Source organism: Nicotiana sylvestris, chromosome 7 (genome assembly GCF_000393655.2).
Source record: "Nicotiana sylvestris chromosome 7, ASM39365v2, whole genome shotgun sequence".
In the NCBI taxonomy this organism is placed as follows: domain Eukaryota; kingdom Viridiplantae; phylum Streptophyta; class Magnoliopsida; order Solanales; family Solanaceae; genus Nicotiana; species Nicotiana sylvestris.
In genome coordinates, this window is record NC_091063.1 from 121,053,883 (window position 1) to 121,076,165 (window position 22,283).

The window sequence follows — 22,283 nt, forward strand, 5'->3', positions numbered from 1 at the left end:
CGTGGGGTCGTGCACTATTGGGGATTCTTACTTGGTCCTTCCCGATTGATGATTTTATCGCATATTGAATGAAAACTATTTGCTATCCTCATTACTTGGGTTGAATGCCATATTTGGGCCTAATGCCAACTATTTGAACCCTTCGGGGCTTTTTATTGATATTTCCTCATTGTTTTGACTTTATACTTGAACTCAGTCATGTTATTTTTCCACTGTTTTTCATACTCAGCCTTGTTTACCCAGTTTTAAGACTTAAATGATATTTTAAATGATGTTTGGGCTGAGAAACACTTTTTACTATTGCCCGAGGGGGTTGTGAGTATTTTTGACTGAGTAAGATTGAGGGCCTAGTTGTGAGGAAATACTAATACTGATTTGAGGCCGAGGGCCTGAGATATATACGCCACGAGGTGGCTTGATTGATATGAGGCCGATGGCCTAGATTTGATGCCACGAGATGGTTTGTTATTGCACTTGGGCCATAAGGGGCCCCTCCAGGAGTCTGCACACCCCCAGTGAGGGAAGGTACCCATTATGATGTGAGATTGAGCCCGATGGGTTGTTTTTGTTCTAAGATGTTGCCCAAGGGGCGGATGTAGTGATACTGTGCTCGAGGGACGAACTTCTATTTGTTTACTTTACCTTAATTACCTGTCAATTACTTGTTTACTTGCTGAAAGAGGATTTTACCTAACTTTCCACTGTTTTACTGTTTTTAAATGGTTTTACTGCTTCATTATAGAATGCCTTTTGCCTTATATGTATTCTTACTTTCAGTCGTTATTTACATTTGTTACTCACCGAGTTGGAGTACTCACTTTACTCCCTGCACCCCATGTGCAGATTCAGGCGTAGCTGTTCCCGCTCCCGAGTGCTGACTCATTCCAGCTTCAGGCGGATCTTCGAGGAGTCTTTAGGTAGTTGTTGGTCTTTGCATCCTGGAGCTCCTCCCTATCTATTTCCTTTATGTTCTTAGTTCAGTCTTTAAAACTCTATAGTTACATTTGAGGATTCTATATTGTTAGATGCTCGTGACTTGTGACACCCCAGTTAGGGCTGTGTCGGGTTGTATTTCCTCTATTTATTATCATTAAATCATGTCTTAGACTGTTTTACTGTTGTTTGAACTGTTTAACATCGAATTGGGAAATGTTAGCTGGTCTTGGCTTCACGAGAAACGCCATCACGATCGGGCCAGGGTTAGGGTCGTGACAAGTTGGTATCAAAGCCTAGGTTACATAGGTCTCACGAGTCATGAGCAGGTTTAGTAGAGTCTCGCGGATCGGTACGGAGACGTCTGTATTTATCCTCGAGAGGCTACAGAACCTTTAGGAAAAACTTCACATTCTTGAAATTCTTGTCATGTGAACTTGTTGAGTCGAGTACTAAACTTCTGTTATTCTATTCTCTCACAGATGGTGAGGACACGCACTACTAGACAGGTTGGACGACCACCAGTACCACTAGTTGTGGCTATCAGAGGCCGAGGACGTGGTCGTGGTCGTGGCAGAGCAGTGAGGGTAGCATCTATAGATCCACCAGCTACCTCAGTTCAGGACCAGGTCCCAGCTATGGATGCTCCAGCAACACCATCTCAGGCACTAGCTGTGACCATTGTGATTCCGGGTCTTTAGGAGGCCTTGGCACTGATCTTATCAGTTTGTACTGGCCTGGCTCAGGCAGTTTCAGCCACTACAGCCGCAGCTACTTCTCAGGCCAGGGGAGGCAATCAGACTCCCGTTGCTCGCATACCTGAACAGGTCGTGCAGGGACTTCAGACGGTAGGGGCGCATCCAGCCCAGCCGGTTATAGCTGCTCAGGACTATGTAGTTCCTATCATGCCAGAGGATGAGCAGCGTAGGTTGGGGAGGTTTGGTAGATTGAAGTCTCTGAACTTCAGTGGTGTAGAGGGCGAGGATGCCTAGGGTTTTCTGGACAAGTGTCATAGGATGCTCCGTACATCAAGTATTCTGGAGACTAGCGGGGTCACTTTCACTAGTTATCAGCTTTCAGGAGCTGCTTTCACTTGGTGGGAGGATTTTGAGAGGCGTAGGCCTGTTGGTGTAGCACCCCTTACCTGGCAGCAGTTCTTCGTTCTCTTTCTGGAGAAGTATGTGTCGCAGTCTCGCAGAAAGGAGCTACGCAGGCAGTTTGAGTGGTTGCGTAAGGAGGAGATGACTATGTCGCAGTATGAGTTGAAGTTCTCTTAGTTGGATCATCATGTCATCGGGTTGGTCCCGATAGATACAGCGAGTATTAGGAGGTTTGTTGATGGTCTTACTTATCAGCTCCGTATTCTCATGACCAGGGAGAGGGTGACTGGTGCTACTTTCGAGAAGGTTGTGGATATTTCCCATGAGATTGAGTCTGTTCGTCGCCAGGAGCGAGAGGAGAGGGAGGCCAAGAGTCCTCCAATATATGTCAGTTATAGTGGTGCTCCTTCGAGTGTCAGTTTCAGCATAGCAGAGGTCGTTCATTCAGGCCTGCTCAGTCAGCTCGCCCAGGTTATCGTGGGGAATCTTCGGGTCATGGTTATCATGGATCTCAGCAGGGCTAGTCATCACTCAGTGCCCTTCCAGCTTAGAGTTCATTCCATACCCCATCGGGTCAGGGCTTTTCTATGTCGAGTACATCTGCTAGTCACTCCGGTGCGAGGGGTTCCCTTCAGTCCCCTTCTCCAACACCTTAGAGTTGTTTTGAGTGTGGTGAGATGGGTCACATGTGGAGGTAGTGTCCTCATCATTTTGCTAGTTCATCCCAGCAGAGGGGTCAGTTATCGGCTTTAGTACCAGTTGCTTCATCACCACCCGCTGCGCCAGCTAGGGGTGGAGGTTAGTCAGCCAGGGGTAGCCCCAGAGGGGGAGGTCGAACAGGTATTGGTCAGGTCCGTTTCTATGCACTCCCAGGCAAACTCGATACTATTGCTTCAGACGTTGTTATTACATGTATTGTTTCAGTCTGCCACAGATATGCCTCTATATTATTTGATCCCGGTTCCACCTTTTCTTATGTGTCATCATACTTTGCTCGTTATTTGGGCACGCCCCGTGAGTTCCTTGCTTCACCTGTTCATGTATCTACCCCAGTGGGCGATACTGTTATTATAGACCATGTGTACCGATCGTGTGTGGTGATTATTGGGAGTCTGGAGACTCGTGTGGATCTTTTATTATTGTGTATGGTGGATTTCAATGTCATTTTGGGCATGGATTGGCTATCTCTGTGTCGTGATATTCTTGACTGTCATGCTAAGACAGTCACATTGGCTATACCAGGTGTGCCACGGATTGAGTGGCGAGGTGTGACTGATTATGTTCTTAGTAGAGTGATCTCATTCTTGAAAGCCCGGCGTATGGTTGGGAAGGGTTGTTTTTCGTATCTAGCTTTTGTGAGGGACGTCGGAGCTGAGACTCCCAGTATTGATTTTCTCCTAGTTGTGAGGGATTTTCCTGATATGTTTCCTGCAGACCTGTCGGATGCAACCGAATAGGGATATTGATTTTGGTATTGACCTGGTGCCGGGCACTTAGCCCATTTCTATTCCACTGTATCGTATGGCACCAGCGGAGTTGAAGGAATTAAAATAACAGCTTCAGGAACTCCTTGATAAAGGGTTCATTCGGCCTTGTGTGTCACCTTGGGGTGCGCTGGTTCTATTTGTGAAGAAGAAGGATGGCACTATGAGAATGTGCATTGATTATAGGCAATTGAACAAAGTAACAATTAAGAACAAGTATCATTTTCCTCGCATTGATGATTTATTCGACCATCTTCAAGGAGTGAGGGTGTTCTCCAAGATTGATCTCCGTTCAGGTTATCACCAGTTGAAGATCAGGGATTCGAATATTCTTAAGACGGTTTTCAGGACCCGATATGGTCATTATGAGTTCTTGGTGATGTCCTTTGGGCTGACCAATGCCCTAGCAGCGTTCATGCATTTGATGAACAACATGTTTCGGCCTTATCTCGATTTGTTTGTCATAGTTTTCATTGATGATATTCTGGTGTACTCGCGTAGTCAAGAGGAGCACGCGAAGCATTTGAGAGTTGTGTTGCAGAGATTGAGGGAGGAGAATCTTTATGCAAAATTCTCCAAGTGTGATTTTTGGCTCAATTCAATGGCTTTCTTGGGGCATGTGGTGTCCAGCGAGAGTATTCAGGTTGATCCGAAGAAGATAGAGGCGGTTCAGAATTGGCCTAGACTGTCCTCAGCCACGGAGATTCGCAGTTTTCTTGGTTTGGCAAGCTATTATTGTCGTTTTGTTCAGGGATTCTCATCTATCGCATCGCCCTTGACCATGTTGACTCAGAAGGGTGTTTCATTTGTATGGTTGGACGGGTGTGAGGAGATCTTTCAGAAGCTCAAGACAGCTTTGACCACAGCTCTAGTGTTGGTTTTGCCATCGGCTTCAGGTTTATATACCGTGTATTGTGATACTACGAGAGTTGGGATTGGTTATGTATTGATGCAGGAGGGTAGAGTTATTGCTTATGCTTATCGTTAGTTTAATCCCCATGAGAAAAACAACCCCATTCACGATTTGGAGTTGGTTGTCATAGTTCACTTGTTAAAGATTTGGAGGCATTACTTGTATGGCATATCTTGTGAGGTGTTTACTGATCATCGTAGTATTCAACATTTGTTCAAATAGAATGATCTTAATTTGAGGCAGCGGAGATGGTTAGAGTTGCTTAAGGATTATGATATCACTATATTGTACCATCCGGGAAAGGCCAATGTGCTGGCCGATGCTTTGAGCCGAAAGGCAGTGAGTATGGGGAGTTTGGAATATATTCCAGTTGGGGAGAGACATCTTGTAGTTGATGTTCAGGCCTTGGCCAATCGGTTCGTGAGGTTGGATATTTCGGAGCCCAGTCGGGTATTGGCTTATGTGGTTTCTTGGTCTTTCTTATATGATTGCATCAGAGAGCACCAGTATGATGATCCGCATTTGCTAGTCCTTAGGGACAGAGTTCAGCATGATAATGCTAGAGATGTGACCATTGGTGATGATGGGGTGTTGAGGATGCAGGGCCGGATTTGTGTGCCCAATATGGATGGGCTTCAGGAGTTTATTCTGGATGAGGCCCATAGCTCACGGTATTCCATTCATTCGGGTGCCGCAAAGATGTATCAGGATTTAAGGAAGCACTACTGGTGGAGAAGAATGAAGAAAGATATTGTGGGATTTGTAGCTTGGTGTCTCAACTATCAGCAGGTGAAATATGAGCATCAGAGACCGGGTGGCTTGCTTTAGCAAATGGATATTCTCGAGTGGAAGTGGGAGAGGATCACTATGGACTTTGTTGTTGGACTTCCATGGAATTTGAAGAAGTTCGATGCTATTTGGGTGATTGTGGATCGGTTGACCAAGTCTGCACACTTCATTCCAGTGTGTACTACCTATTCTTCAGAGTGGTTGGCAGAGATCTATATTCGGGAGATTGTTCGGTTGCATGGTGTCCCAGTTTCCATCATTTCAGATAGGGGCACTCAGTTTACATCTCTATTTTGGAGGTTTGTGCAGCGAGAGTTGGGTACTCAGGTTGAGTTGAGCATAGCTTTTCACCCTCAAATGGACGGGCAGTCCGAGCGCACTATTCAGATATTGGAGGACATGTTGCGTGCTTGTGTCATTGATTTCGGAGGGTCATGGGATCAATTTCTACCACTTGCAGAGTTTGCTTATAACAACAGCTACCAATCAAGTATTCAGATAGCTCCATATGAAGCTTTGTATGGGAGGCGGTGTAAATCTCCATTTGGTTGGTTCGAGCTAGGTGAGGCTAGGCTATTGGGGACAGATTTGGTACAGGATGCTTTGGAGAAGGTAAAGGTGATTCAGGAGAGGCTTCAAACAGCGCAATCGAGGTAAAAGAGTTATGCTGATAGGAAGGTTCAAGATGTGTCCTACATGGTTGGCGGGAAGGTTCTATTGAAGTTTTCACCCATGAAGGGTGTTATGAGATTTGGGAAGAAAGGGAAATTGAGTCCGCGGTTCATTGGGTCTTTTGAGGTGCTTCGGCAGATTGGGGAGGTGGCCTATGAGCTTGCGTTGCCACCTAGCTTGTCGAGTGTGCATCCGGTATTTCATGTTTCTATGCTCCGGAAGTATATTGGGGATCCATCTCATATGCTCGATTTCCGCACGGTTCAGTTGGATGATGATTTGACCTATGATGTGGAGCCAGTAGCTATTTTGGGTCGTCAGGTTCGAAAGTTAAGGTCAAAGGATATAGCTTCAGTGAAAGTGCAGTGGTGAGGTCGGCCCGTGGAGGAGGCTACCTGGGAGATCGAGCGGGAGATGCAGAGCAGATATCCTCACATGTTTGAGACTTCAGGTATGTTTCTTAACTCGTTCGAGGATGAACGTTTGTTTATGTTGGAAAGGATGTGGTGACCCGGCCAGTCGTCTCATGAGTTACCACTTTGTTTTCCCTATTTCTGCTTTGTTATGCTTTGTTATTCGTGTTTTATGATATCGGGTTGGTCGGATCGAATCCGGAATGATTTTGGTAAGGTTTGAGACACTTAGTCTCTTTTAAGTTGGAAAAGTCAACCGGATATTGACTTATGAGTTAGAGGGCTCGGATGTGAGTTCCAACAGTTTGGTTAGCTTCAGGAACTGATTTATGACTTAGAAGTGTGATCGGAATGAGTTTTGGAGGTTCGGAGTAGAATTAGGCTTGAATTGGCGAAGTTGATATTTTGGCGATTTCTAGTTGATGGGCGAGATTTTGATATAGGGGTCGGAATAGAATTCCGAGAGTTGTAGTAGGTTCGTTATGTCATTTGGGATGTGTGTGTAAAATGTTTGGTCATTTGAATGTGGTTTGGTTGGGTTTTTGATCAAAACCGTATTTCGGAATATTTTAGAAACTTAGGCTTGAATCCGATGTGATTTGGTAGATTTGATGTTTTTTGAGGCGTTTTGATGATTGGAACAAGTGTGAATAAGGTATTGGGTTATGTTTGTTCTTTTGGTTGAGGTCTCGGGGGCCTCAGGATGATTTCGGGTGGTTAACGGAGAAGTTGAGATGTCATTGCAGCTGCTGAAGTTTTGCTGCTTCTGGTGTTTTCGCACTTGCGGTTTGGGGACCACAGGTGCGGTGACGTACGTGCGGAAGGAGAGACACAGAATCGGATTCGAGAGGAAAGTTTGGAACCACAGATGCGGTAGTTGGACCGCACCTGCGTAGTCGCAAATGCGGAGAGTGGACCGCAAATGCGGAATTGGCCTTTAAGTGATTTCCGCAGAAGCGGTGGATAGAACGCATATGCGGTATTGCAGAAGCAGCAAAAGTTGCCGCATATGCGGGACAACTGGGCAGATGAATTAAAAGAGTCCTTCGCAAATTTTTGGGTTATTTCACCATTTTTTACTTCGGCTTGAGAGCTTTTGGACGATTTGGAAGAGGGATTTCAAGGGAACTTCATTAAGGTAAGGATTTTGGTCCTAAAACACATTCTATGGTAGTATTTCATGGATTAAGGCTGTAATTAAAGGAATTAAAGGCTAAAAACGGGGGATTAGAGCTTGAGTTTAAGAGGCCTTAAAATGAGGATTTAAGGGGTCATTTGAACTCCGACTTTGGTATTCTTGATATGCATAGACTCGTGGGGAGATGAGGAATCTATTGATGTAAAAATTTCTAATTTTCCCGGGGGTCGGGTTTTGGTAATTTCGGGATTTGTGCCCTTTGTTGATTGTTTTCATTTGGGCTTTGTTCCCTTAGCATATGTTGACGTACTCATTCTGATTTTGGATAGATTCGACGCGCGTGGAGGCCGATTCGAGGGGAAAAGGCATCGCGAGCTAGAGATTTAGCCGGTTCGAGGTGAGTAATGATTGTAAATGATACTCTGAGGGTTTGAAACCCTGAATTTGCACATTGTAGTGCTATTTTGAGGTGAGGCACATGCTTGATGACGAGCGTGGGGTCGTGCACTATTGGGGATTGTGACTTGGTCCGTCCCGATTGATGATTTTACCGCGTATTTGAATGAAAACTATTTGCTAACCTTATTACTTGGGCTGAATGCCATATTTGCGCCTAGTGACAACTATTTGAATCCTTTTGGTCTTTTAAATGATATTTCCTCATTGTTTTGACTTTATACTTGAACTCAGTCATGTTATTTTTCCATTGTTTTTCATACACAGCCATGTTTACCCAGTTTTAAATCTTAAATGATATTTTATATGATGTTTTGGCTGAGAAACACTGTTTTACTATTGCAGAAGGGGCTTGTGAGTATTTTTTACTGAGTAAGGCCGAGGGCCTAGTTGTGAGGAATCACAGTTACTGATTTGAGGCCGAGGGCCTGAGATATATATACCACGAGGTGGCTTGATTGATATGAGGCCGAGGGCCTAGATTTGATGTCACGAGATGGCTTGTTATTGCGCTTGGGCCATAAGGGGCCCTTCCAGGAGTCTGCACACCCCTAGTGAGTGCGGGTACCTATTATGATGTGAGATTGAGCCCGAGGGTCTGTTATTGTTCTGAGATGTTTCCCGAGGGGAGGATGTGGTGATACTGTGCCCGAGGGGCGAACTTCTATTTGTTTACTTCACCTTTATTACCTGCCAATTACTTGTTTACTTGCTGAAAGAGGATTTTACCTGACTTTCCACTGTTTTACTGTTTTTAAATGATTTTACTGCTTCATTATAAAATGCCTTGTGACGTACGTGTTTTGTTACTTTCAGTCATTATTTACATTTGTTACTCACTGAGTTGGAGTACTCACTTTACTCCCTGCAACCCATGTGCAGATTCAGGCGTAGCTGGTCCCGCTCCCGAGTGCTGACTCATTCCAGCTTCAGGCGGATCTTCGAGGAGTTTTTAGGTAGTTGTTGGCGTTCGTAGATTGGAGCTCCTATCTATCTATTTCCTTTATGTTCTTAGTTCAGCCTTTAAAACTCTGTAGTTACATTTGAGGATTCCGTATTGTTAGATGCTCGTGACTTGTGACACCACGGTTAGGGCTGTGTCGGGTTGTATTTCCGCTACTTATTATCATTAAATCTTGTCTTAGACTGTTTTACTAGTGTTTTAATTGTTTAACGTCGAATTGGAAATAGTTGGTTGGCCTTATCTTCATGAGAGGCGCCATCACGACCGGGTCCGGATTAGGATCATGACATATATATATGAGCTTTTGGGTATATTTACCCCTAAAATGAGAGAAACATTATTTTAAGATGATTCAAAATATGGCCCTGTAGGCCTTGATTGTTATTGGTAGCCACACATGGGCTCCGTAATATCTCATATCATGTCTTAACATACCCAACTGATTAGTGGTTGCACAATAGGTGTCGTACCCAGCCAACTATATAGTGGGTCGGTGGAGTGTGTGTGTGTGCGTATATATATATATATATATACAAGTTTAGACTTTAGAATGAATCATACCCTGCGACCACTTGATACCAACGAAAACAATGTAGACTTTAAAAGACATGCTACCGGAAAAATGCACAAGAACAAGATACTTACAGTACAGGAGTCATTCCGAAAGAAGAAGAGACTTACACTAACTCATGCCAAAAAAGAAAGTTGCCCTGCATACCTTGTTGGAGATCTATTTACACTCCTATGGTGGTTAACTTTGTCTATAATGAATCTTCCGAATCAATGTCACCACATGACGAGTGTTACAGCAACGATTCCAAGTTCTTTCAAGCTGAATCTTACTAAATCCAAATTCGCCTTCGACTTTTCCTTGATTTGCTAGGAAGTTCTAAAAGGGCATTGAGAGTATTTGAGAGGACTTGTTCTGATGATACTTCTAAGGATGAAAGAGAAAAAGCTTTACTATTATTTTATATTGTTACCATGCATTGGAATTTCTGCCACTTCTACACGCAAAATGGGTTGCTCTGCCCCGGTTGTCGTGCCTGGTGAGACACTTGATGCAGATCTACTAAAACGTGTGACCTTCTGGCTTCGAACGTGTCTCCAACTGACTAGCCGTGTAGAATCCGTACTTACCACACATTATTAAAATATGGGGTATAACAATTGCTCAATAAAAATTGTCTCTATGAAGTCTAGGTTTCAAAAATGGTATAAAATAAACTAAGTCCCAAAATTCCCAACCATTACCCAACTGCAAATATCGCAGTTGTGAACTCGACGAACCACTGTTCGTAAAAGTAAACAGTGTCTTGAGACCTATAGAAGTTGCAAATGTAACAATAACTTTGCATTTGTGAAGGGCCCCTTTCCGCAAAAGCAACTCAGGGTTAGTAATTGCAAAGCTACCCTCAGACTCTTTAATGTCGTAAATACGACACATTAATCACAAATGCAAGCAATGCTTCGCAGGTGCAAAGGTTCCAATCTCATCCCAATTTGCAAATTCAAGCTAGAACTTTGCAAATGGGAGGCTCGTATTTGCAAACAGAATCTCGCAAACGCGGGACCTACAATCCACTTACACCAGCAAATGCCTGTAAAGCCAAAATCAATCGGCAACCTATCCGGAACTCACTCGGATCCCTTGGGCTCCAGTCTGAACATCCAAAAGAAATATAACAACAGCATACAAACTGGTTTGCATGCTCAAATCATCAAAATAATATATAGGCAAGAATTGATCATTAAAACTCAAGATTTTCAACTTCAAAACTCGTTTTTTCAACTTTTCACATAACACGTTGAAATGGCCTCGAGTAACCCAGGACCCCAACCAAACATGCGTACAAGTCTAAATAATTATACAAACCTACCAAATGTTTATCCGAGATCATTTATTAAAAAGGTTGATCGTGGTCAACTCTAGTCATTTTTAAAGTTAAAAATTATATTTTCTTTAAAATTTCACATATAGATTTTTCGAAAATTGACACAGACCACACACGCAAGTAGTAAATTATAAAATTGGGCTATGATAAGTCTCGAAACACCAAATGAATAGCTATCCATGAAACCTTATACTTCGTTGTATGTATTTCATCAAATATTTTGTATATTTATTTGTTATGTCTCCTTGGAGGTCTGCTTCTAGTTGGTGGCAAGACAACCTCTTCTATCATCTGGAAAAGGGTCCACTGGTATTTCATATGTCATGAGAAGATTCTTCCTTGTGTAATAATTAGAGCAGTAATTTTCATAAGACTCGTTTTAGTGCCTCAAAGCTTCCAAAGCATGTGAACAAGGAAGTTTATCTAACTGAAATCATCCGCAACTACAATTTTTTTTAATACAAACAATGAAGCATTTAACACCCTCTATTATTGTATGTATATAATTTGTGTAAGCCCTCACCTATAATTTTAATACAACACGAATAGTTATCAACAGTAAGTAAAAACAAAATAACTACAATTTAACTAAAAAATATACAAATATCATCATTTATTTAGTTTGATAATAACAATCATTTTCTGGGATGCACAATAACATACTCTTATCTTCTGGGATAAAGTCATATTTTCTTGCAGATCATTGTGGTATTTTTTCCAAGGAAGGTGAACGTCCCCTTTAGATTTAATTATTTTTAGTTATTCCATCATTCAATAAGTTCCCTTATGTACTCTAAACGCTGAACTACTGGGAGCTCTCATGCATCTTTGTTTACTTTATACAAGGATTTTGCAATATTTGATGTCATCGTCCATGTTCTGTTCATAGACCCGCGTATCCGAAACCATTTATGATAACCAATATCGTAAACGTATTCTTTTACCCATGTGTCAGTCTCTTCAATCTTTGTCATGCGTTAATTAGAGCGTATGATCTTGATGTGGCGAAGTACAATTCACATAAGTTTAGATGACCTTATTTGTATTTTGATCTTATATTTGTCAAAATATGCCACATGCAAGCATAATATGGGATGCTGGTAAAAATAGTGCATTTTTCCTTCTATATACTCTCATTTTTGTCCTAAACAACACACATACTTGATATTTCATCATATGCATATTTGAACTGCTCATAATTCATGTCAATGATGCGTCATTTTCCGAATCAATTATGGCTTAAGCAAGTGGTCATATTCTACCTATCACATGACATAAAATCAGTAAACACAATTCAGAAATAACTTGACTACAAAAAACATACAATTAATATACACATCTTAAACAACATACTAACTGACGATAAAATTTACCGATTGCATCTATTATGCTTGCTGTTAGCATGGTACCTCTACACACCGATTTTAGGAAGCTTCCGTCGCCTACTACAATTGGCCTACGATACTTCCAACCCCTTATGGATGTATTAAAATCAATAAATTCATATAGGAAATAGTCAACTGCAGTCTTATTTATTTCACTACTGATCCTGGATAAGTCTTCTCCAAAATTTATAAGTAACTCGGCAAATGACTGTACAATTTAGTAGGATCACGTCTCAAAAATTGCACAATCTTTTCCGTTGCTCTTCAAGCTTGCATGTACGTTACGTTCATACCATTTTCTAATAACATGTCTGATTTTATGTCTTTTGGTGTGTATATTGTCTTAAGATCTGCATATTTTAGCATGACAATGCTACCAACTACCTTGGCAGTAGCTTTACGTTGTATAAATGTATTGTTCATCAACAAGCATATGTGCATGTTGTTGAATTTTCCAACCTTAAACAATCTTGATTCATTTATGCTTGTGGACTTAAAATTTCATGTACAGTGGCCACCAACACATAGGAGGCAATAACTATAAAACAAAAACAATGATAAGGTTATACATTATCTATTTTGATTTTTAAGTACAATATATATACACAAAAATCATAAGGAATCATGAAGACAGTTGAATGTTGAAGTAGAATAATGTTTAAAACAAATTATATACAATTTATATACATAATAACTATATTGTGTTCATTATATATTGGAAGGCAGAGAAACACAATAATATATTTCTTACCTTGTTGCACTGGACCTTTTCGCCTTAAATTGGAACTTATTCACATGAATGCTTCATTGCACTAAAATTTAAAAGTAGAATATTTTAAAATTCTGGACATTCAGATGTATAAAAATGGTATGACAATTGTACTTGAAACCATTATCACATCAATATAAGCTATAATAGTTTTAATATTAAAGTATGAACATAAGTATGTGTTTAATTTGCCTATCCTTGTAGTTAATTTGTCTTGTTTTTCCACAGGAGAAGACCTATCACCACATGAAATTGTAGTTATTTTGTTAGTAATTTATATGTATTGTTATTCTACAAACATTTATGTTTTTTGTAGTTTGTATGAATGATGTTTGTGAATACAATTCGTTAAATTTAAAAGTGCAAACAACCAATATGCATGATATTTGCATCAATCACATGAAACTGTAGTTATTTTGTTAATAATTTGTTCAGATTAATATTTCTACCACAATTTATGCTTTTGCAGTTGTGAAATTGTTTTTGAATAATAATCTAAGTTTAACGGTTCAAACAACCAATATGTATGAGTATGTTAGTACAGCGAGATGTATCCATATAATTGGAAGCGACGAGAAGGGTCTGCTGGAGGATAGAAGAACTATTAGATGCTTGACTTCCATCTTGATTCGAGGTATAACCCCGAGTTATGGGCGTCCAAAGAATCTTTTCATGTTTCCCAGTTGGGAGTGAAGTAAATTTCATGTTGCGCTATGAGTTCAGACTCAGGAAGACTAAGTGACTGCGTAAAGTTTATGATGGTGGAAGGTATGCGGAAAAGTTAGTTCGAGGCGAAGCAAGTGGGTTATATCCTGCGGAGTATTCGGAAGTTTGTGCGATCATTATGTTGCCTGATAAAAGATCTCATTTGCAAGTGAAAGATATGTGATGTAATTTAAATTGGGTCGCTTAAGAGAGTGGGTTTAACTGTTGCGAGAGTGAATGCGAGATTTGCAGAAGATTTAAGGTATTTGATGATCTGTGTTTTCCCAAGCTTACAAAGGATTTGAGTTTAATCTCACTATGGTATTATGGCAGCAATAGAGTATATGCATCATGATTTATTGATTGTGTTTTGATCTATGGCTTCGGGCCAAGTGGGGGAGTCTGCTATTTCTTAGTTAATTGCACGATTATGTGCTATATCGGTTCCAATTTGAGGCATGCTGGTGAATCAGTTATGGCTTACGGAGATTGAGACCGAGGATGTCTCGAGTAAAGAAATTTTTTGACAAATGTTAGGTCATGCTTCATAGGTGTATGAGAATCACGGAATGTCGTGAGTTGTTGTTGGTAATGGATGCTCGACGCATAGAGCAGGAAGTGGCTTAGTTGTTCTAGGATGAGGTTACACTCTGCGGTGTCAGAGTGCTGGTGAGACATGGGTGGTTCTGTTTGTTTGATCAAGCTGATTGCAATTTGAATAGAGTGAAGGATTCTCGAGAATAGTTCTAATGTATTCAAGATTTCACATGTAACAATTGGGTATTTTAAAGTGTATATGTAGTTAGAAACTGAGCTTCCATTGGAAGATGTCAAGGCTTGTGGAAATTTCTATTTTAATTGTGGGATTCTATGTATCAGTATCAGGAAGGTAAAGGTAACGGATTTAGATTCACAGAAAGTCTCTTCAGAGTAAAGCATTTTGAACGTGGTGCTCGTAGGAATATCTGAGAAAGTATTCAGTGGCTTATGAGCCTTAGACGGTGTGGCTTTATGCTTGGGTACCGTGTGGTAAGTCTGGGTTGAGGAATTGTGATGTTATAGCAAGAAGGAGTATCAAATTGAAGGTAAATCAGAAGGAAACTCAGATAGATAGGATAGTTTGGTAGTAGGCCGAGTCGGTATGGTAAGGATATGATCAGTTATTTTGATGCTTATGAGGTAATGAGTTTCTGCAGGCGTTTCGCGACAATTCTCTTGGGTTTTAGTGACCGACATGGCTTGGTTGAGTGAGAAGGATTCAGTCATGCCAGGTTTGGTTTTTGTGCAAAAGGGAGTCGGAGAGTTCTTGATGATTTCTACTATGATTAGAGATTCGTATTTTCTGCAAGTGTGAGAAGCATGGGATGTGTAGTGATTCTTTTCTGAATGGGGTAAATGGAAGTTCTTGGTTGGTCGAGTACATAGTTGCTCGTGGCTCAGAAGGGATATGAAGTTCTCATGTTACTCTAGGATGGTATAGTATATGCGGTGTGTTGTGTAAGACTTAGATTTGCATGTGTAAGGTCATGGATCAGTTCTGAAAGGAAGGTCACAACTCTTAGGCAGTGGGCAGTTTCAAACAATTAAAGAAATGAGCTTCAGATAATTAGAGAAGGGGTCTTCGGATGATGAAGGAAATAGTATTGCTAATTTAGGGTGATTTGACGAGAGTATATGTTTCAAAAAAAAAGCAATGTGATTAAGTTGATGGTACTTCGGTGGTATTACGACACTTTCTTGTTAGATCGACTGTTGATATTCGAGTTTGCTTGGTGGCACAGAAAAATTTTAGAGTATCTCTCGTGGAATGATTGGATATTAGAGGTGTGGTATGTATTCGGACAGCAAAATGGGATCGAATATGGTGATTCATGTGCCATATGGATTTGGAGATGGGGAGTTCTCATATTCAGACTATGTTGTGGTTGTGGGTCACATGAATCGACGCTGTTTAGTGACTATCGGGGTTTGGAGACCCGAGTGGATCTTTTGTTACTTAGTATGTTAGATTTTGGATGTGATATTGGGTTCAGACTTGTTGTCTCCGTATTGTATCATTCTGGACGAGGTTCAACGGATTATGTCCTAGTAGAGTGGTTTTATATTTCAAATACCTAGCGGAAGGCTGGGAAGGATTGTCTTTCTTAGTTGGGCTTTCGTGATGGATGTCAGTGTAGAGACTCCTACCATTGATTCAGTTCTGGTGGTGAGGGACTTTTCAGATGTGTTTCTTGTGGACGGGCATGTTGTCGGGCAAGGTTGTTAATTTCGGTATTGATTTGATGTCGGGCACCATATCAAATGGCACCGGCAGAGTTAAAATAGTTGGAGGAGCAGCTTCAGGATTTCGTTGATAAGGCATCCGTTGGCAGGCCCATGTGGATGCGCATTCTAACTTGAGTCGGCTTGGTTGGCTCCGAATTGTATTATTGAGGGATGTATTGATTCGATTGTTATTGAGCTTATTAGTAATCTGGGGAGATCTATGAGTTACCTTGCAGTGTTGCGAGGTGTTATGATTTGTTGGTTATAGGCACATATGGTGCGATTCTATTGGGGTTTCATAGTGGAAGTCGAGAGGGAAGAGTATTTGGGTGTTACTCGGTGAATGGCATATCGGTTATGCCCTTTTGGGTTTCTGTGGTGTATGTTATTTGCTTTACCATTGGTATGATGATTTTCTTTAGTTCCAGACATCAAATTGCGTGTGGTTGTCAATTTCAAGCATAGTGACTTGAGGTGTTTCCTGTGGAGCAGTGCTTGGATATGATCGCGCATCGCAGCGAAGTTATGTGGGGGTATAACCTTGTGAGTTAGATTCGTGTGTTCTATTCCTATGATGTGAAAAGGGTTCTCAGCCTTGTGTTGCGGTGGTACTGGTGAGCTTAAGGTACACCTCTTTCATTTGAGTCATTTTCATGAATTGAGTATGTTCGGACTATTGCTTATTGGTGCGCGTATTGCGCAAGTTGTGGCTTAAGCCTGTATTGATGTGTCATGTCACCAGAGTAGTGTGTTAGATTAGATGAGATCGTTGGGATCATTAATGGATATGAACGGGTTCGATTCTAGCATGTTGGAAGGATAATATCAAGGTTCGGCTCAGAAATTTGCTATGGTCTTTACCAAAGGAGAAGTGGCTTCAGGAATGGTTGATCTGAGAAATGGTTGTGGCGTACTGGTGTTTTATTTATCATTGGCAGTACATGAAAGTGTTAGAATGAGACTTTAGTTGATAAGAGGTTTTCTACCGGTATTCGGTTGTTGTGTGTAGTACGGTGAATAGAAGTTATTGCTACAAGTGTTTGAGTTATGTGGTATATCATGCAATAGCACCTGAAGTTGCAGGCATGGGGTATTACAACTGGTTCGGGTTCATTCAGAGTACAGATGTGAGATTCTGATCTTGTGGAAATGTGATTCTATGGTTTATGGGCTAGATTAGGTTGTGAAATTTCAGTTACATTGTATTATCGGACCTATATGAGATAGGGTGACGTGAGATCACCCCCGGATATATGCATGGTAAGGTTATTCAGCGATTGGTTGGCTTTTGGAACAACTCTGGGAATGTTCGAGGACGAACGTATGTTTAAGTGGGGGAAGATGTAACGATCCGACCGGTCGTTTTGAGATTTTGCACTTGGCTCGCCAGTTCTCGGGCATGACTTGTCTCATGTGCTGTATTATAACTCATGTAAATCGTTGGTTTTGGTTTTCAGGGTAATCGACATGAAATTTGGAAGAACAGTTCTCAGTTTGAAGCTTGTAAATCGAAAGGTTTGACCAAGATTTGACTTGTTTGTTGATGATCTCGGATCGGAATTTTTATGATTTGGTTAGCTCCGTTAGGTGATTTGGGACTTAGGAGCGTGATCGGAATGCATTTTGGAAGTCCGTGGAAAGTTTAGGCTTGAATTGGCGAAATTGAGAATTCGACGTTTCCCGGTTGATAGGTGAGATTTTGATATAGAGGTCAGAATGGAATTCCGGAAGTTGCAGTAGTTCCGTTGTGTCATTCGGGATGTGTGTGCAAAATTTCAGGTCATTCGGACATGGTTTGGTTGGGTTTTTGATCAAAAGAGAAATTCAGAAGATTTTAGAAAGTTTGGCTTGAATCCGATATGTTTTGGGTGATTTAATGTTGTTTGAGGTATTTTGATGATTGGAGCAAGTTTGAATAAGGTATTGAGATATGTTTATGCTGTTGGTTGAGGTCCCGGGGGCCTCGGGGAAATTTCGGATGATTAATGGAGAAGTTTGGATTGTATTGCAGCTGCTGAAGTTTTGCTGCTTCTGGTGTTTTCGCACCTGCGGTTTGGGGACCGCAGGTGCGGCGCTGCATATGCGATGGAATGGCCGCAGAAGCAGATCGTGGAAGAATGTCGGGGACCATAGAAGCGGTCGGGATGGACGCATTTACGGAGTCGCAAATGCGGAGGATTTATCGCTGAAGCGAAAAGTAGCCAGGTGAGCTGAGACCGCAGAAGCGGTAAGGAAACCGCATCTGCGATGTTGCAGATGCTGAAATAACGTTGCAAATGCGGTTTAGGCTAGATTAGTGATTTTCGTAGAAGCGGAAGGTCTAACCGCAAATACAGTATCGCAGATACGGTTGAAGGACCGTAGATGCGAAAAGGTCTGGGCAGAACATATAAGTTATTTCATTTCGCGAAATTGAGCTATTCCACCATCGTTGACTTCGGCCTTGGAGATTTTTGGGCAATTTGGAAGAGGGATTTCAAGGGAACTTCATTGAGGTAAGGAATTTGGACCTAAAACTCATTACTACGCTATTATTTCATGGAGTAGAGCTAGAAATTTGTGGAAATCAAAGGTTAAAATGGGGGATTAGGGCTTGAGCTTAAGAGGCCTTAAAATGAGGATTTGAGGGGTCATTTCAACTCCGATTTTGGTATTCTTGATATGCCTAGACTCGTGGGGATATGAGGAATCTATTGATGTAAAAATTTCTGACTTTCGAAACTTGGGCCCGGGGGTCGGGTTTTGGTAATTTCGGGATTTGTGCCCTTTGTTGATGGTTTTCGCTTGGGCTTTGTTTCCTTAGCATATATTGACGTACTCTTTCTGATTTTGGATAGATTCGACGTGCGCGGAGGCCGATTTGAGGGGTGAAGGCGTCGCGAGCTAGAGATTTAGCCGGTTCGAGGTGAGTAATGATTGTAAATGATATTCTGAGGGTTTGAAACCCCGAATTGCATATCGTAGTGCTATATTGAGGTGAAGCACACGTTTGATGATGAGTGTGGGGTCGTGCACTATTGGGGATTGTGTCTTGGTCTGTCCCGATTGATGATTTTACCGTGTATTTGATTGAAAACTATTTGCTATCATCATTATTTGGGCTGAATGCCATATATGGGCCTAGTGCCAACTATTTGAACCCTGATCATAGACTAGAAACTCGTGTTTTAGTCATTGTAACAATACTTAATTATTGCATTTTACAAAGGTTTGAGCTTAAATAATAATGAATTATACTAAATTCATGGTTTATGCCTTGCAGGAAGCTAATCCGACTTAAGAATTAACTTTGGGATGAATTTAATTAATTTGGGGATTTGAAGTCTGAGTAAAAACTAAATAAATCAAGTTGGGATCGTGTTCGGGGGTCGCAAAGCAAGCCCGGATAGAAAAACAAGAGAAAAAACGAAGCAACGCAGAAAAATACACAACCGCGCCACGGGGCGCGCCGCGTAGGGCGCCACGGGGCGCGCTGCATTGTTTTGCTCCGTTAAAATGCATTTTGCCTCTGTCCAATCCATGTACGCGGCGCACGGGGCGCCGCGGACGTGTAAAAATCGCATAACTACTCTATTTCGGTCTAAAAATGGCATAATTGTCAAAAACCCCTTCACACACGATTAAAAAATGGGAAAGCATCCATTATTGACGGACTATACTGTTTTTGAGAGAGAAAAAGAGGAGGAAATCCATCTTGGAGGATCAAAATCAAGAGGAGACAACAATTTGGAGCAGGGATTAAAAGAGTTTTTCTAAACTTTCTTCTAGTATCTATTTATTTGGTGTTTAAGACTTATATTGTTGATGTTTGTATAATTATGAGTGGCTAAAAACCCAAATATTCTGGGGTTATGGGTGTTAGATGATTATGTTGTTTGAATCTTAGATTGATGATCTTGAGATTATCGTTAAGGGTTATTTATTTGATTCTGCCGTTAATTATTTTACTGCATAGCTAATAGTGAAATACTATTTACGAATCTTGAGTTAAATTTGAAAAAGGAAATTCTTGATTGCATATAGAATCAAATAGAGCAAGATCTGGATCCTGGGCATCGGGTGAAAGATTCGTGATTAAGATAGAACTATACTTAATTGCCTTGTTTGGTTGAGAAATAAGATTTGTAAATGCATTTGAGTTAATATTAATACCACAGAAATATAGGTATTAATTTAACTTGAATAGGCGCATAAGAAATCGATAAATTCTTGTGGGTATTATTAACCTTATAATCAATAACCTAGATAACTCAATAAATCATTTTTAAGCTAAAAATGTAGCATGATCTCTAGCATGCCCATAAACCCGGGATATCTCTTTTATTAATTATTAAAAGAAAAATTCATAAGTGGCATAGTAACTTTGCGTTGTATTATTGTTTGTCTACTAGTTAAATTGTAAATTGGTTATTTATGTATTTTGTGATGAATTAGCTTGAATCAATAATTGTTTGAGTTTGCATCAGTTATTAAGTTAATCATAAATCCTCGTGTGAACGATACTCTACTTATTACTATATTACTTGAAGATCGCGTACACTTGCGTGAGTGTTTTGGTTGCAACAAATTTTTGGCGCCGTTGCCGGGGACTTGGAAATTAGCTACTTGACTACGTTAAGCTTTTATCAGCTATTGGTTTAAGAATTAATTTTCAGTTCACTTTGTTTGTGTCACACATGCTCTTCTCTTGAATGCGGAGGAGTAGAAGCACAAACAATCTCTTCCCTCTTGATCCTTAAATTGAAAGAACACTTCATAGAGCGAGGAAGGAGTTGGAAGCTAGATACAAAATAGAAAGAGAGTTGGACATTTTAGTTCAACCACAGCCAACAGTGATGGCAGGTAATGGAGGGCGTCCGGTGATAGAAGTTGCAAGGCCAAATCTTGCTAATATGACTCAGGCTATTGTGAAGCCTGATATAACTGGTCACTTTGAGCTTAAACAGTACATGGTACAGCTAATTCAGTCCACTGGACAATATGTAGGTCTATCTCATGAAGACCCGCAGAGGCACATTCAGAATTTTTTGGAAATCACGGATACTTACAACTATCCAAATGTTTCCAAAGACTATGTCAGGCTAACCTTGTTTCATTTTTCATTGTTGGGGGAAGCTAAAGAATGGTTGCAGAAGGAGCGTGCTAATTCAATCCATACTTGGGATGATTTAGCAAAGAAATTCTTAATCAAGTTTTCCCCCACTAAAAAGACAAAGTCTTTACGGAGCCAGATTCTTGGGTTTCAACAACGAGATGGTGAGACTCTTCGCCAAGCTTGGAAAAGATACAAGAAACTACTTCGAGACTGTCCACATCATTGTCAAACTGATGAGGTAACGGGCCATACTTTTGTTGATGGATTAGATGAAACTTCAAAGATGAATCTTGATTCAGCTTGTGGAGGTAGTTGTATGGCGAGACCATATAGTGAAATACAACTTCTGTGAAACAACTTCACTGCTAATGATCATAATTGGCAAGGTGAGGGAGAACCAAGGAGATAAATGAAACAGAAAGCAGCATGGGTACTTGAACTTGATGATTTTTCAGCCATGAGAGCAGATATAGCAAAATTGGCAAATAAAATGAATAGAATGACAATGAACCAGACACAACAAATGCAACATTTTCAACAAATGTCAATTTGTTGTGAAATATGTGGTGACAATCACACAAGTGACATGTGCCCAACGAATCCTGAATCTATTTATTATGTGGGACAACAAAGCAGAGGTCCGATGAACCAACAGGTACAATATGGGAACACTTACAATGCAAATTGGAGAAATCATCCTAATTTCTTTTGGGGTGGAAATCAATTAAATCAGAATCAATATAGACCCCAAGAAAATTTTAATCAACCTCAAAGGCCACCCCAGCAGGTAGAAGAAAGTACAAATGATTTGTTGAAGAAATTGTTGCATGACAATCAACAACTCAGAACTAATTTCAGAAATTTTGAAAGGCAAATGGGACAGCTAGCTGCAAATCAAAACACTAGACCTGCAGGTGCTCTTCCAAGTGATACAGAGAAAAATCCGCAAGTTAGTGCAATTACACTTAGAACTGGAAGGGAATTAGAACAAGTTACAAAGAAGAGAAAAGACAATCCTATACCTGAGGGTGAATTGATTCCCAAAGCAACACAGGAAGAAAAGAAAGATGATATAGTTTCAGCGCATGTGAATGTTCCAAGGCCACCACCACCTTTTCCACAAAGATTGCAGAAAAAGAATGATGATCGAATGTTCAACAAATTTCTCTCTATGTTGAGTCAGATTCAATTGAATATTCCATTGGTAGATGCGATTCGTGATATTCCAAAATATGCCAAGTACATAAAAGATATTGTGGCTAATAAGAGGAGATTGACTGAACTTGAAACAATTGCACTTACTGATG